Genomic DNA, 16,373 nt, shown 5'->3' on the forward strand with positions numbered 1-16,373 from the left:
AGAAGACAATGCCTTAAATCTAGAGAACAAATGATGCTGTTTACTGTGTTTTTACCGGTAGCATCCCATAACTTTCCCCGCCCTCAAACATCTTCTTTTTTCTTTAGCTGGAGATGGTGTTTAAGGCATTGGTTTGGGCCACCTCAAGGGATTTTACTCAGTTTTCCTGGGTCTCCCATATGTACACATGAGGTACGCATGTTACTGAACTTCAGTTTGTTTTCTTCTTCTTAATGCCTCTTTCATTATGCAGGGTTCTCAGCCACAGAACCTCGAAGGGAAGAGGAATGATTCTTTTTCCTCCCCTACAGTCTGGCTTTAAAGGCACAAAACTATTATAATTATGGAAGAGCAACTGCTTCCATGTAGGGTTGCCTCTTAAAAACAAGCCAATAAAAAAGCAATCGACTCATTGCCATTGGTAAGAACACTCTAGGCCAATGAGTCTCGACCAGCGATGACTTGGCCCCCAGGTAGGACTGCCAGATTTAGCAAATAAAAATACAGGATGTTTAGGGGCGCCTGGGTGACTCAGTTGGTTAAGTGGCCAACTTAAGCTCAGATCATGATCTCACAGTCTGTGAGTTTGAGCCCCACGTTGGGCAGCTCAGAGCCTGGTGCCTGCTTCGGATTCTGTGTCTCCCTCTCTCTCTGCCTCTCCCCTGCTCTCTCTCTTTCTCTCAAAAATAAATAAACATTAAAAAAAATTTTTTCAATACAGGATGTTTAGTTAAATTTGAATTTTAGATAAATTTCTGAAATACCGCACAGGGCATGCTTATACTAAACAATTGTGTTGTCTAACTGAAAATTAAAGGTATTTGACAATGTCTGGAGATATTTTTGGTTGTCACCACCAGGAGTGGGGGCAAGCTGCTGGCATCTAGAGGGCAGAAGGCCAGGAATGCTGTTACACAAATTCCGGTGCTCGGAACGGCACGTCACAGCCAAGAATTACCCTGTTCAAAACAGTGCAAGGGTAGAGAAAACCTCATCGAGGCCAATGGGAGAATTTAATGTGAAAGAAGGGGACTTGATGAATTACAGTGTGGGAATGGAACATGGTTGCAGAGAGGGGAAAAAAATCTTTTTCCTTCTACCCTTCTAGGTTCTTGGCTGGGGTTCTCTAACATAAGATAGGTTAACAAGAGAAAAATGAAGAGAAGTTTGTTATATCTCATATCTGTATAGAAGAAGCTCGGGGATGTGGAAGTCAAAGAGGTGTTTAGCATTTAGGTTATATACCAACTTAGGCTGATGGAAAAGAGGATCTGGGGAGGGGATGGAAGGGAAGGGGGAAGTGAGTTACGGACAGGTGACCAGGGAAGGTGCTGCAAACAAGCGATGTTCAGTAAGGTTTGTTAGGCAGATTTAATTCAGTGTCTTCTCTACAGCTAAGAGGTAAGAGTGCATTACAAATTGAAATTTCCTTTATAGATGTAAATTTCCTTCATAAAAGGAAAACTTGTGCTCTGTTTTTCAAGACTTTCTTGCACCTATTGGTTCTCAAAGGCCATTAGCTCAGAATAACCCATGTGCCAAAGAGGCATATTTTAGGGTGATAGATTCTGGTACTCCTCATGTTGAAACACTGTCATAATGGATAACTTTATGCATGATGGATACATTTTTCAATTAAAAAAATTTTTTTTAATTTTTTTTTCAACGTTTATTTATTTTTGGGACAGAGAGAGACAGAGCATGAACAGGGGAGGGGCAGAGAGAGAGGGAGACACAGAATCGGAAACAGGCTCCAGGCTCTGAGCCATCAGCCCAGAGCCCGACGCGGGGCTCGAACTCACGGACCGCGAGATCGTGACCTGGCTGAAGTCGGACGCTTAACCGACTGCGCCACCCAGGCGCCCCAAAAATAATTTTTTTAAGTAGGCTCCATGCCCCAGATGGAACCCAACACAGGGCTTGAACTCACAACCCTACACCCTGAGATCAAGACCTGAGCTTAGACCAAGAAAGTGGACTTGAGGCAGACAAGAGAGAAAACAGCAAGATGAGATGAGTTAGGAGGCCACTGCATTAGGTCAGCAGAGAGATACTAGGACCTAAGGCAGGAGAGCACCAGTGGGGGTGGAGAGAAGAGGAGGAAATCCGAAGGAGGTAGAAATAATGGGCTTTTTGTTGAAAATGCATCGGGAGGCTGTGTTGAAATAAATTTCCATGTCCAAGATGGAGTCAGACCTGCTCAGAATGCCACATCAGCAAACCAAAACCAAAACAACTTTCTTATTCTTATAAATGATCCATCTGACCAGAAAGGCGGTATTTGCACCCAGTCAATCCCCAACTGCCAAGAATCGGTGCTGATACATAGTTCTAAGTAAGGTCAGTTACGCAACCCTGGCCAATTAGTTCACACCAAATACGTTTTCCTTATTCCCCGACTGACCTGCTAGCCTTAGAAGGAAATACCTGACCTCCTAGCCACGGATGCCCAGTTTCCATGTTGTGCTGCTTCTAACGCTCTCTCGAACTCACTTCTGTGCAATCATCATCTCTTCGGGAGAGTGTCCCGGCACTGTGGGGCACTGACTCCCTCAATCCACGGCTTCTTCTCCCTTGAATAAAGGACATCACGTGAAATTGTTTTATTGTCGTCATTTGACAACTGTTGTCTCCTGGCACCAAATACACGTCTGCATATGTTGCTGTGGGATGCTCACACTGGCTCTCCGTGAGCTGTTTCTCTTTTCCCCGTTGGCCTCCTGTTAGATTTCCCCCATAGGGAGCACTGAGGGAGGACAGTAAGACTAAGGAGGCAGAAAAAGAGCTGCCCTTTCCTATGTGTTTGCTGATCCCATTAGCATAAACCCAGCCATAGCCCTTGATCTTGGAAACGGCCATTGGTCTGGCTTTTTCCCTGCCTTCCCTAAACCAGCCTAATCACACCCTTTAGAGGTACCAATACCAACCATCTCCCGCCTCCAGCTCAACCAGGTGTAACTCTTCCCCTGAGCTCTTGTAGTGGTAGCCGCAAGCAGATAGTAACCCCTTCTCAATGGCTGGGCCCCAAGAATTTCAGGGTCCTTCCCACAAGCTCCTAAGTGCTGGTAACCCCAACCTCTGTTCTCTGTTCCCCCAGTCCAAGAGATGGTAGCCCCTCCTGGGGCTCTCTGTCACCCCAATGTTCTCCTTTGGCCTTTTCAGACTTGCAATACCCACTGAACGGATTCCTTGTATTAAATTCTTTTGGTTAAAATAACTAGTGTGGTTTTCCTTACTGGGGTCTGACTGATATAGTACTCTAGAGATGTGCAGAAGCTACAAATAGCAGGAATTCTCAAGCTGATAGAAGGGACACGGGGAATCCCAGATCAAGGACCGCACGCACGTGTCCCGCATGGCGCCTTTCGCCGAAACGCGAAATACTGGAAGGGAAATAAGATGAGGGAAGGACTGGGGAGACACAGTCGGTTCCAGTTTGCACAAGTTGTGTTTAGCACATCTAAGTGCAGATACACAATAGGAAGTTTGTTATGTGGTTGCAGAAGTTTACAGTCAGAGTTGAGGTAGAGATTTGCTGAGAATTATTAGCAAATAGACCCGTAGTTCCCAAAGTAAGAAATGAGAGAGGTTAGATACCTTATTAGAGTCTTTCTGCTCATACACAACCTGTATAAATTCCTTGATTGGATAGGGTCATTCTCCTTAAATAACACAACAGCTTTTTCTTGTCATTTTAGCACGTTTAAATGTTAACAATGGCTATCTAATCAAATAAGTACTTTTGCTAATCAGAATGTTTGCATTTCCGAGTTTTATACGTCAGAGCTCAGCCATCTCCTCCCATAATTCTCTTGCTTGTGACACCTTTTTTTATTTTTTGTTCGCTTAAAAGGAAGCCCAGGATTCTGAGGCCAAATTGCAATAATAATCATTGTTTTGTACCAATGTAGGGTTTTTTACTCGAAGACTTAAAAAATCTTGTCAAATTTGAAATCACTTTTGAATTTTCCAGTAATTAAGAAACTGATGGTAATGGAAAAAGGGAATGGGGTCAGCCAACCCTTAAAATAAAAACACACATTGGCATCGTAAGTTTAAATGTAAAACAGGTCACTTAGGTCTTTAGCACTTAGGCAACACTTAATTCTCCGTGTGTTCTATTTCTGTGTCATCCTCTGTCATCTACTCACAGAATTAGTAATTATCATGTGCTTTCATGGAAATGCAAAGAGTTGGGCGCCCGGATGGCTCAGTCGGTTAAGCATCAGACTCTTAAACTTGGCTCAGGTCGTGATCTCACGGTTGGTAAGATTGAGCCCTATGTTGGGCTCCGTTGTACTGACTGCAAGAAGCCTGCTTTGGATTCTCCCTCTTCCTCTCTGTCTCTGACCCTCCCCCACTTGTGTTCTCTCTCTCTCCCCCTCTCCTCTCTCTCTCCCTCTCCCTCTCTCCCAATGAATAAGTAAACTTAAAAAAACTGCAAAGAGTAAACTCATGCTCCTGGTCCCACAATCACTGGGATGCTATGATTTGTGTTGCTTAATTTTTTAGATAACTTCACGTATCTGAGACAAGAGCTTATTTTTATTTCTTGGTAAAAACAGAAAACCACTGACAAATGCTGTTACGGTGGATGACTGTTTCGGGATATAACCAACTACTTCTGCAAGCTGTCCACTCGTCCTCCAATGACTCAGGAATGTGTTGGATGAATTAAATTATAAGGCTCTTAAATTTTGCGGTAAAACCAGTTTCACGGTATGAGACAAGCTATACTCTTCAGGGTGTGGGTTTACTGCTCTGCCCCAGGACGGAGGATGTTGCCTACTTTATTTACACTTAGAACTACAATTTTCTCTCACTCCTGGTGCTTTGTGGGGCTTGAAAAAGAGGTGATTCATATCAACATTCTTGTGGGGCCTTAACGTTCGTTGCATTACATTCCCTTCTGAGGTTATGAAATGCAGTCTCAAGTTTTTATGGGGTTTCATTGGTTTTGTTCCATTTTATAATAAAGTGTTGCATTTGGATTTCGTTGTTTTGTTTCTTAAATTAAGCTATCGTTAAGGTCACGGCTGTCAGACTTTGGTGGGCCAGATTCTGATCCTTCCTCTTTAGAAATTGACCTATTTGGGGCACCTGGGTGGCTCAATTGGTTAAGCATCCGACTTCTGTTCAGGTCATGATCTCATGGTTCATGAGTTCGAGCCCCGCGTGGGGCTCTGTGCTGACAGCTCAGATCCTGGAACCTGCTTCGGATTCTGTGTCTCCCTCTCTCTCTGTCCTTCAAACTCAGGATCCTGTTCCTGAGATCAAGAGTCACATGCTCTTCCAACTGAGCCAGTCAGGTATCCCGTCCCCCACATCCTTATTTTTTAAGTCAAACTGTAAGTGGGTTGAACCTACTTTCCAACGCTTTGAAGACATCCAAGATCGCTCACATACTGGGTTTTCCCCCTTCCTTGGGACATATCAGAAGCCTTGGTTTCTTTTTTTTTTTTTTTTTTTTTTTGATCTTTCCGGTCTTTTTGATCTTCTTGGACAGGAGGCATTCATCTGGTTCCAAAGGCAGTTTTGGACCTGTATATAAATGCATTTGAGTATGAGATTCTAAAAATTCTTCACATAAAATTAATGAAGCTGGATAATGAATAATATTCCTGACCTTAATGCCTCTACTCTCTCAACAGCAATACTCATTTCTCGATAGGCCATTTTGGGGCCAGAACTGCCTGCTCATTTCTATTCTAGGCAGAAAACCTAAAAAAGACCTTATGGTAAATAACCCATGAAATAGGAACGGATTCATGCATGCGTCTGAATTGCTGGGACCAAGGTTTGGACCTACTAAATTTCCTACACTAGACTTTTCTTCCGTGGCCATCAACATTTGTTTGTTTCTCTTCTTTTAACTAATGTGTGCTCAGTGGGGATGATATCACTCCCCGCTCCAAGCAAAATTACTTCTTGGAGAGAGAAAGAAAAACTGATAATTTTCATGACTATAGCCCAGATGTAAATATAGTACATAAATGGATATACCGTGTATCTGTGATACTAAAATTTCACAGAGGAGGGTCAATTACAGAAGGACGTCTACAGAGTTTCCTTAAAAAGAAACATGAAGGAAAGTTTGAGAAACACTGCTTCGACTGATTTCGATCTTAATTTTCTAGTTTGTAAAATAAACAACTTCTGAGGTTGGAAAATAAAGAAGAAACTGATTTCTGAGCAACCTGCTGCACAAGCAATCCATGCGCCTAGCATCACCAAGCACCCAGATGTCACTCACTGCTCCGGGGAGTAGTCTGAGCCCTTTACGTGTATTAACTCCTCTAAGATGGTCAACAGTCCTTGACCACATTAAACCCAACAATGATTTAACAGGCGGGGGATTGAACAGATGTGTCTCTGAGGCACAGAGACACTAAGTAACGCACCAGGGTCACACAACTAATAAACGGCAATATGAGGGTCAAAACCCGCGACACGTAGTTTCAGATTCTGTCACTCTAGCCATTATCGTCTATGGCCTCTCTTTCGGTACACAGCCTTCCCCTCGTCCAACGGGTGTGTGTGCACCTAATTAATGAACTTGCAAAAAGTGATTTTTGTGTGCGTGCAATTATTCACATCCTACCTTTGCCCTGGGACAGTACCTAATGACACTCTTTCCTGTCACAAAATGGTCTTCAATGTCGTGTCTCGTGATGACGTTCACGTTTCCTTGGTATTGATGCTAACCGCTCTCATCAATTTAGCACTTACCATGGCCAACCCCTCTCTGCCAGGAGCTTCACGGATATCGTCTAGTTCAATGGTCAAAGTACTTCCTCGAGATGATAACACAAAAATACTAGCTGGATGTATTGAGTGCTTACTATTCCCTGGACACATCTCAGGGACCACATCCCCATTAGTGCTCTTTTGCAATAACCCGCTGAGGCTGACACTGTTACTGTCCCCGTTTGTGCTGATGAGAAAACTAAGACTCTGAGAAGCAAAATTGTCTGCTCCAAATCAGCAGGTGGCAAGTGGCAGGACACAGCCGAAGGCCTTCGGCCGAACTACTGGACGCTCCTGCTACCTCCAAGACACCGTAATGAACTTGGTCTTAATGCACTTTAGTCCGTAGAGGCAGGTGGACTTCCTGCTGCCATGATGGCGTCTTGATTCCCAGAGCTTGGCTCATTTTTGGCTCCCCAGACACCACTAGACCTCTAATACTTCAGATTGCTGATTGCGGGCTTGTATTTCCTGACCTTCTTCCAAGTTCAACTTGCCCTGTTGCCTGACGACACGGGCATTATTAACTCTGACAAACAAATGGCACAGAAGATAAATCCATCATTCTTAGAATGTTCCCCTCTCGGAGAGGCTCGTCTTGACACCTGCCCAGAGGCACATGGCATCATTTGCAGCAGTCTTTGAAGGTGGGCCAAACAGGAAGGCCAAATTAGCCAAGAGCTAGCGTCAGGTTTCCTGTGCGATTTTAAGAGGAAAAATATTAAACATGTAGGAGCCAATTTCTTTTTTTTGTATTTTATGTTTAAAAATATTAAGTAGGAAGAAAAGTAACAAAGTGTTCACATTTACTGTGGCTATTTTATATCTCCAAGGAGATGATGATAAAAAAATGCTATTTTCCAACTGTCATCCTCCATGTTTCAATGCGTGTCTTTGAAATTGTAAAAAAAGAGAGAAATATGCAAAACCATTCCCCGAGGAGGAAAAAATAAACTTTCCTGAAGGAAATTGATGGTGTGGCCAAGTTAGTGAGCTGAGCTCCCCGTGAGTTTTTGAACCTAGTTTGAACCAAATAGTGACACTTAGTTAGCAATTCTGACCCTTCGGGGACTATATTCAGAACTTTGGCAGTGATTCAGGAAGAAACAAAGTAAGGGAGAAGGAAAGAACAATCTGACAAAGAAAGATGTGAAAGATGTGAAATACGAGCCCTTCCTATACATACATTCGGCCCACAGATTCAGCATGGGGGCCAAGGGCAGGCAGACCCAAGATGGGCCCCTCGGGCATGAAGGTCATTTTGAGTTAAATGCAATCAAAACCCAGCAAATACAAAAAAAGCTCTTTACCTCCCCACTGGACCGCCAAAAAGAATTCAGATAGAGGACTTGTTCCAGTAAGAGAGCGATCACTACCGGTAACTATGTTATGATATGAGGAGTAGAGAGAGAGGAGCCTAGCAAGGGCTGTGTGATCAAAGTCCTCTGTCCTACTGTTTCTGAAGGGCCCAGTATACATTCGTTTACAAACATTTGCTCTTTATCTTCCCATGAAGTGCATTCCTTCCTTTGAAGTCCCAGACCCCTCGCCCCTTCTCCTCAGTTCAAACTCACACATATACCTCATTTTGCCTGACTGCCTTTGGAATTCCCACGTCTACGTGGATTCCACACACACACAAAATTAAATTTGGTTTTCTCCTGTTAGTCTGTCTCATGTCAATGGCAACTGGCTTCTTAGTCCAGCCAGAAGGGTCTTGAAGGGCAGAGAGAATTCTTCCTCCTCAGCATCGGTTAAGCACACAAAGAAGCCTGATGATCCAAGGTGGAACATTCCATACATTTTCAGGTGTTTGTTGTCCCGCAAGGTTTAACTCCAGAACAGATGGAAGGTAAGACGTGACGGCCACTCTGGAAAGTTTTTTGGAAATATGTACTGCAGTTCTACACATGAATATCCTAGGACCAGAAAATTCGTTTTAGAAACTTAAAATAAAATTTTTGTAATGTTTATTTATTTTTGAGAGACAGAGACAGAGTGCAAGCGGGGCAGGGGCAGAGAGAGAGGGAGACACAGAATGTGAAGCAGGCTCCAGGCTCCAATCTGTCAGCAAAGAGCCTGATGCGGGGCTTGAACTCACGAACCATGAGATCATGACCTGAGCGGAAGTCAGACACTGAACCGACTGAGCCGCCCAGGCACCCCCAGAAAATTCTATTCTTAGTATACACTTAACCCAAATGGAAATACCAAAGACATCAAAAAATGTTCAAGTGGCATTATTTGTCATAGACAAAGTTGGACTCCACCCAAATTCCATCAACTGTGAAAGAGATCAATAACTTTTGTTATGGCAATATAATGGAATACTATATAACAGTACAAATGAACAGACCGTTGTCACATGCAAACATATGGGTGAATCCCACAAACGTAACGTCGAGCAAAGAACCCAGACACAAAAGAGCACGTACATACAATTCCATTTTTTATGTTCAAAAAAGCAAACTAATACAAGATATTAGAATCAGAGTAGTGGTTATCTTAGGTGAAGGGATGGAAATGGTCATTGGGAGGCACTTGAGAGAGTTTCTGGGTACTGCTAATGTTCTATTTCTTGACCTGGGGTAGGAATTCCCAGGTATCTTAACTTTAGGATAATTAATTGAGCTTACGATTTGCACGTGTCCCTACATGTATGCTACTCTTAAGCATCACACACACACACACACACACACACACACACACATCAAGGCTTCTACCCAATGAATAGACTTACACCTCCAACAAATACGATTTTCTAGGATCCTCTCTCCCCCAGTGCTGCCTCCCCACTCCCACCAGCCCACCATCCTCTTAGAGAATCCTCCCACCTCCAGTCCTGCCCTCCCCTTGCTGCCCCAGTGGTGCTGACTGAGTCACACTTGTGGTTGTGGTAGGCCTTGGACACCTGTAGCACCTACCCCAGCATTACCCATGGCCAAATAAGAAGCCATCTTGTTTGTGAAACATGATAGGAGAAACTGGAATCTGGCCACATCCCTCTTCTTTTCCTAGAAGGATCCTGCTGTGCCCTGACAAAGCACCCAAAACAGTCAGGGGGAAAGCAGAAGTATCATTACTAGTTAAGAGTGCCATCTGGTGTATTTTCGGCCAAGTGGCTCAAACATCTCTGCTACGAGTCATGGAATTTAGAGCCTTTCCCTGAAGAACATTAGAGACCTCTGTCTTTGGACTTAACCTTTGACAAAGTCCTAAGAATTCCTGTCATATATCAATTGGAGAAATCTAGAATAACTACTGATGTAGTGGACATTTGTCTTTTTTTTCCTGTTATCCTGAACAAGCTATGTTTGGAGACTTTCCCACTACGGAAACTATAGGAAAATAAATATTGGATTTCCCGGACTCCCTTTACATCAGGCATCACATGACCTAGGGGCCACCAGTTAGAAGCACCTGTCACATGAACTTAGAATTGGAAGATCAGAAGAGAAAAGCCCGAGACTGCCATTTCCGTTCTAGTGACTGTCCTCCATTTCTAAAGACAGCAAAGGAGCAATTCCAGCAGCAGCGAGGTGTAAGGACTAAAGGTTTGAAATTTCGCTCTACTTACAGGCTAATAGGCTCACTTGCCAGTTTCATGGATGCTGGTAGAAGATGCTAAACCCTTCGGTCAGAGACACAGGGCTCTATTACTCAAAGCACATCAAGCATCATGAACATTCGCACATACAGCAGGTGCCGTTGGCCCTAATTCTCATGGGAGCAAAGCAGATGGGCCAGACAGATGCCTGAACACAGAGGGGAACACACTGGATCTTTTATAATGGGCAGTAAGCATGTCTAACCTTTGTTCTGTAGGGAAATACTGTCTTTACCTTCCAAAGATATATATATATATATATATATGTATATATATATATATATATATATGTATACTGTTATATATATAACAGTTTTACTGTTTTTTACTGTTTACTGTTTACTGGTTTTACCGTTATACAGTAAATATATAACAGTATATATATAACAATATATATATATAACAGTAAAACCAGTTAACAGTAAATAGTAAAAAACAGTAAAACTGTTTTACATATATATAATATATATAAATTATATATATGACATTTTATATATTTTTTCATATATTCATATTCATATATATTATATAGATTTCATATATTTCATATATATATATGACAAATATATATATATATATGACAGTAAAACCATATGTATATATATATGATTTTACTATTAAAATTTTGGTCTATTTCCATCCAGTTATTTTTTTCCTTCCATAGGTTTTTGTGTGTTTCATTTACATAGTTACAATTAAATTGGATATGCGGTCAAATTGGATATATGTAGTTATAATCAAATATGTATACCAACATACATTGGTATTTTGCTATATATACTCTAGGTAACTGCCGAACCTTTATTTGGAGCAGGCTATGTAGTATTCTATAGCAGATATAACTGCACAGATTTTTATATTCTCTTATGGATGTTTGGTCTGTTTCTTTTAGCACTAGGAAGAATATATTCGGCTGTAAATTACGTTCTATATTTGAGAAGAGGTCTGTAAGGTAGATCTAGTCATCTGATTTCTGGGAAACTGGAGATACAAAAATCTTTGAAGGTTGTCATTCATTTCACTGAATTACCTTCCCAGTCATGTTTGTGACAATTCATCCTCTGTGCATGCTGTCAATATGGAAGTGACCGTTTTACCACACCCTCACCAGCATCTTTGTTAATTCAGTATAATGAAAAACAGCACCTCTTTAAAATACGCACATTTTGTCCTGGATGGATAGTCTGCAACAAAGGCAACCAGGGCCTCTGTTTGTAAGACATGAAGAAAAGCAAGGCGCCAATGGAGAAATGTCTCCTAACCCGGGGTTCCATGACCAGGGTTGATGAAATCGGAAGTGTTAATTGCAGTGACTCAACTGAACAATGGTACCCGTGGTGCCTTTACCAGACCAGTTTTGCATCATTGTTTCCAGCATTGGCTCTGGCTGCATTGTCTACAAACCTGATTCTTGGACCCGTGTGGAGTTAGTCAGCTCCGGCCAATATTTTCTGCTTGGTTTCTTTCACTCACACCTGCACATTCTGACTGATACACTAAAGACGTGGTGACTTCATTGGAAAATGCCTATGCATATCCATTTCTTGCCCTTTATTTTTGTTGGTTCACTTAGTCTCTTAGATGTTGGGTAAACCCTCTGCCATCTCATCCACTAAAGGCAGATAGAAGATATCTCCTAGTCCAGTCTTAAAGAAAAACGAAGTGGGCTCTGTATCACCCACAGCTCCTGGAGCTGAGGTTAAATCCCCAGAAAACACACTTCTTTTTTTTTAGTGGTTATTTATTTAGTTTTGAGAGATAGAGAGTGAGAAGGGGAGGGACAAAGCAGGAAAGAGAGAGAATCCCGAGCAGGCTCAGCACTGTCGGCACAGAACCTGATGCGGGGCTCAACTCACGACCTGAGCTGAAATCAAGCTTAATTTACCGAGCTACCCAGGAATCCTCCCCTCCCCCACCAGATAATACACTTTCTGAAGATTTTGGATCCCTGGCCTGCAAGTTGCTAGGACCCGGGAGATTTTGTCTTAATCTAGGATATAATGAAGCTCGGCTTCATGAGGACCACTGATGAGTTTATACATTTGTTGACCATGTACTCCCCACAGAGCTTCCGAGGATAGAGTTTCACGGGAGCAAAGCACACGTGGCGATGACGAAATGTAAAGTTAGACTTACGTGTCCTGAGTGACATTAAGTGAACGCCTGGCTGGTTCTTTCTAGACCGACATGGTCCTTCATGTGCCCTTGAACTCCATGATGTCCGAGAAAAGAACACGGGAGTTTCTGCGGGGCAGTGACCAGCCCTCCAGGATTAGGATGACAGACGTCACTGAAAAGTATCGACACGAGCTTAATCAGGGGCATGCGGCTGGCTCTGTCAGTGGAGCGTGCAACTCCCGATCTTGGGGTCATGAGTTCGAGCCCCATGTTGGGTGGAGAGATTACCTAAAGAATTAAAACTTCAAAAAATTAAAAACTGAAAAAGACAAGCTTTGTAACAGTATTTCAAATGAGAACAATGTTATTTAATCTTGGCTGAGTGTTTACCATATGCCAGGAACCATACATTAAATGCAGTGTCTTAGTTAAACATCCCACAAACCTTAAAGTAGATATTATTATCATTTGAGGCTCAGAGAAGTTCGGTAGTTCATCTTTAAGAGCTTGCAAGTGATTGATCCAGGACTCCTATGGCATCTCCCTCAGTGCTAGGTATTTAGAAGTCACCTGGCGTCCGACTTCAGTCAGGTCACGATCTCGAGGTCCGTGAGTTCGAGCCCCGCGTCAGGCTCTGGGCTGATGGCTCAGAGCCTGGAGCCTGTTTCCGATTCTGTGTCTCCCTCTCTCTCTGCCCCTCCCCCGTTCATGCTCTGTCTCTCTCTGTCCCAAAAAATAAATAAATAAACGTTGAAAAAAAAAAAAAAATAGAAGTCACCTGGTGGCAATCTGTCGAGCAGACACAGTTGGAGGGGAGAATTATATTGTAAGAATACATGCAAAGATGTGGGGAAATGTTCACTGTCCACGGAGAGAAAAAAAAAGAGGGCTAAGCAGGAGCATGTACACTCTAATTTAGGAGCATGTATACTCTACATGGGGAGAAAAGGAGAAGGGACTTCTCCTTACAATGGGGAGAAGGATCTTCTTTACTTAGTCTAATGATTCAAATGCTAATCTCGTCGAGAAACACCCTTTACAGACACATCCAGAAACAATATTTCACCAGCTCTGGACATCCCTCCGCCTGGTCAACTTGACACATAAAATTAACCGTCAGAAATGGTGTCCGACGTCCTAAAGCCTGGGTTGAGAGGGGAAGAAAGTTCGGATCATCATAAAGAGAGCGCTACGGGAAGCAGGTGAAATAGCAGCTTTTTAAAAGCCAAATCTCAAGGTCTCCTCCTAGATTTACTCTGCAAAACACCCACTGGAAGTTCTTAGTTTAAACCAGAGCATCCGAGGCACAAACCCCATCCCCTCATCCCAAGACTCCCTGCAGGGCCTCAGCTTTTTATAAAACCTCAGAGCAATCAGGTGGCCTCCTAAAGCAAAGGCTTGACCCCCCAGCCCAGCCTCTCTGGCAGCAACCAAAAATCTCTATCCTTCTAGGACAGATTTTTTTTTTCTTTTTTTGCAATGAACAGGAAGACAGGAATGAGAAAGGAGGAGAGAAAAAAAGAATGAGTTGGAGATAAAGCCAAAGTTTTACCGGGTTAAAGCCCAGATGCTCCAGGTCCACTCACTCCTCTGCAAATCACTCTGAACATGGGGGTGACTCCCCCTTTCAAACTGGCTTTTCACGCCCGCGTGTTAGTGAGACAGGAGACGTATTTCTTTTGTAACTTTCCAATTTGTATTATCATACAAGCCATAGATGGTTCTTTGCCGAAAGCCTGAAAAAATAACGCAGTTGGAAAAAATGACAAAGAAAGAGAGGAAATTTAAATCACACAGAAAACCATTCCCCATCATCCAAGCTCTTCTGGAATTTAAATCATTCTCTAGGCACTGGCATAAAGCAACAACTTCCTTAGCCTCGGTCAATATAGATTTTAATCAGGCTAAATCAGAGCTTAATGAAACATCTGCTGAAAGATGCGTTTTGTCTCCTGAGTCTAGTCTGCATTGTAGAAACCTCTTTTTGGCTCTCACATCAGGCCTGAAAGAGGAACCGGGGCTTCCAAGTCGAGATCACCATTTTCTAGGAAAGGAAGCTTGGATATTTGCACGCTAAATGGCCCGTAAGTGTGTAGACAGGACTCTCTCTCCCTCTCTACTCCTCCCCCAACACACATAGCTTTGTATCTCTGTGTGGCCAATGAACTTGCAGGACACACAGCTCAGGGACGCCTCTCCAGCTGACTCTGCCCATCTGACTGACCTGCTAATCAGAAATTCTCTTTTACTGTGAGCAGTAACGGCGACCATTCACGGAGGGCCCACAGGGTTAGGGTTAGAAGCTACGACTGACTGCCCATCTATTTCTTGCCTTCCGTTGACGTAACTGGTCTGCGGGTGGCATCTCAGTCCTGCCCCCAACACTCACCAGTTCCCTGCAACCCGGTGCGTGTACGCATGCGCACACTCCTCTTCCGGAAAACACGCTCCCCCTCCTGCCGCCCAGTGCCCGTGGAGGCTCAGTCTCCCGTCCTCAGGCCTTTCTCATTCACTGCCTTTGAGGCCCTCAACCATTTTCCGGATTTCACTTACCTCTACTCAGTGCATGACCCCTGAAATGTACACCTCAAGGTTAATTTCTTGCAATTGCCAGGTCAGTGTTTCCACGCGGCTCTTCGGCTGTTGTCTCCAGTGCAAAAGCATCTTACTGCAGCCCACATTATCGCTTGACTCAAAAACCTCCATACATCCCTTCCTATGCTAGACGTGCTGCTACGTGCTTCAGAGAGGTGGTTTCATCTCATCTTCGTAAGGGCGCTACCTTATCTACCAGTCAAGAAACAGGCTCGGAGGAATTGATCAGCTTGGAAGTGCAATGCATCCGACTGAAAGTACCCACTCTTCGTGATCAACGACTCTGCCACCTAATGTCCACTTTCACGAGTTCACTTACTCCCTTTATACTGTGTAATCCCATTTGTTTCTTTTTTTTTTTTTTTTAATTTTTTTTAACGTTTATTTATTTTTGAGACAGAGAGAGACAGAGCATGAACGGGGGAGGGTCAGAGAGAGAGGGAGACACAGAATCTGAAACAGGCCCCGGGCTCTGAGCTGTCAGCACAGAGCCCGACATGGGGCTCGAACTCACAGACTGTGAGATCATGACCCGAGCTGAAGTCGGACACTCAACCGACTGAGCCACCCAGGAGCCCCAATCCCATTTGTTTCCACGTGGCATCTGAGTCCCCCCCCTTTAACGCTGACTTTTATGGTTTTGTGGTTTGCGGGTCTGAAGTCTTCTCCCCCTTCCTTTCTGTGTCCCGTTTCTAGAAACACAAGTCTTCATCCTTTGGCCTCACCATGGCCTTCCTTTCACAGGGTTGTTAAGAAAACCCACTGGCATAATGCCTGGGAAAGGACATACAATCAATAAAGGTAAAGTCTAATCGCACTAGCTGGTGGTGAGCCAATCGGGTTTCCTGACTGTAAGGGAACAGACACACACAGTCTTCAGTGACCTTGACACGTCACCCCCACCTTGAAGATTTCCCTTTCCTCTTCTGTGAAGTAAGGAGGTCGGACGAAATGATACCCGTGGTTCCTTCTGATTCTAAAACTTGAAGATTCTGCTTCTTCAGAACGGATGCTATTTTCCACCTCAAGGAATGAGAGATTTTTCTGATTCAAAAAAGCCATTACATCAGACAAAGGCAATATCAATAACCTTTTAGAATTTCCCTCCTCCCTCTTTGGAGGAGGAAGTGTTTCCATGTGTTTATTTGTGCCTCTGAAAACATAGTGATATACTATGACAGAGTGACCTGTGATGGCAAAGTTTGACATTTAATCAGAGAAATTGAATAAATTATTGTGTACAATGACATATTCCTGATTATTTTGTCTCTTGGAGTGCAAAGAATCCTGTAGTTTCTTTTTTTTT

The 16,373-nt window shown here is 43.3% G+C and overlaps 1 protein-coding gene and 1 long non-coding RNA gene across 4 annotated transcripts in view; both read right to left on the reverse strand.

The window, feature by feature from the left end:
* Positions 1–12,848, reverse strand: part of ANKRD22 (ankyrin repeat domain 22) — a 39,400-nt gene extending 26,552 nt beyond the window's left edge. For all 3 annotated transcript variants that reach the window (XM_086679548.1, XM_086679547.1, XM_086679546.1), the window contains exons 1-2: positions 12,491–12,848; positions 5,368–5,541 (exon numbers count right to left, since the gene is read on the reverse strand). The gene's annotated coding sequence lies outside the window, so the exon portion shown is untranslated. The remainder of the gene's footprint in view (positions 1–5,367; positions 5,542–12,490) is intronic.
* A 111-nt stretch (positions 12,849–12,959) lies between these two features.
* LOC147575756 (uncharacterized) lies at positions 12,960–15,411 on the reverse strand. Its single transcript, XR_015241527.1, has 3 exons — positions 15,026–15,411; positions 14,025–14,208; positions 12,960–13,053 (listed from the first exon to the last, which is right to left on the reverse strand). It is a non-coding gene; the product is annotated as an uncharacterized LOC147575756 (long non-coding RNA).
* Positions 15,412–16,373: the final 962 nt, after the last annotated feature.

This window comes from Puma concolor, chromosome D2, assembly GCF_028749965.1.
Source record: "Puma concolor isolate L17-30 chromosome D2, mPumCon1.1.hap2, whole genome shotgun sequence".
NCBI lineage: Eukaryota > Metazoa > Chordata > Mammalia > Carnivora > Felidae > Puma > Puma concolor.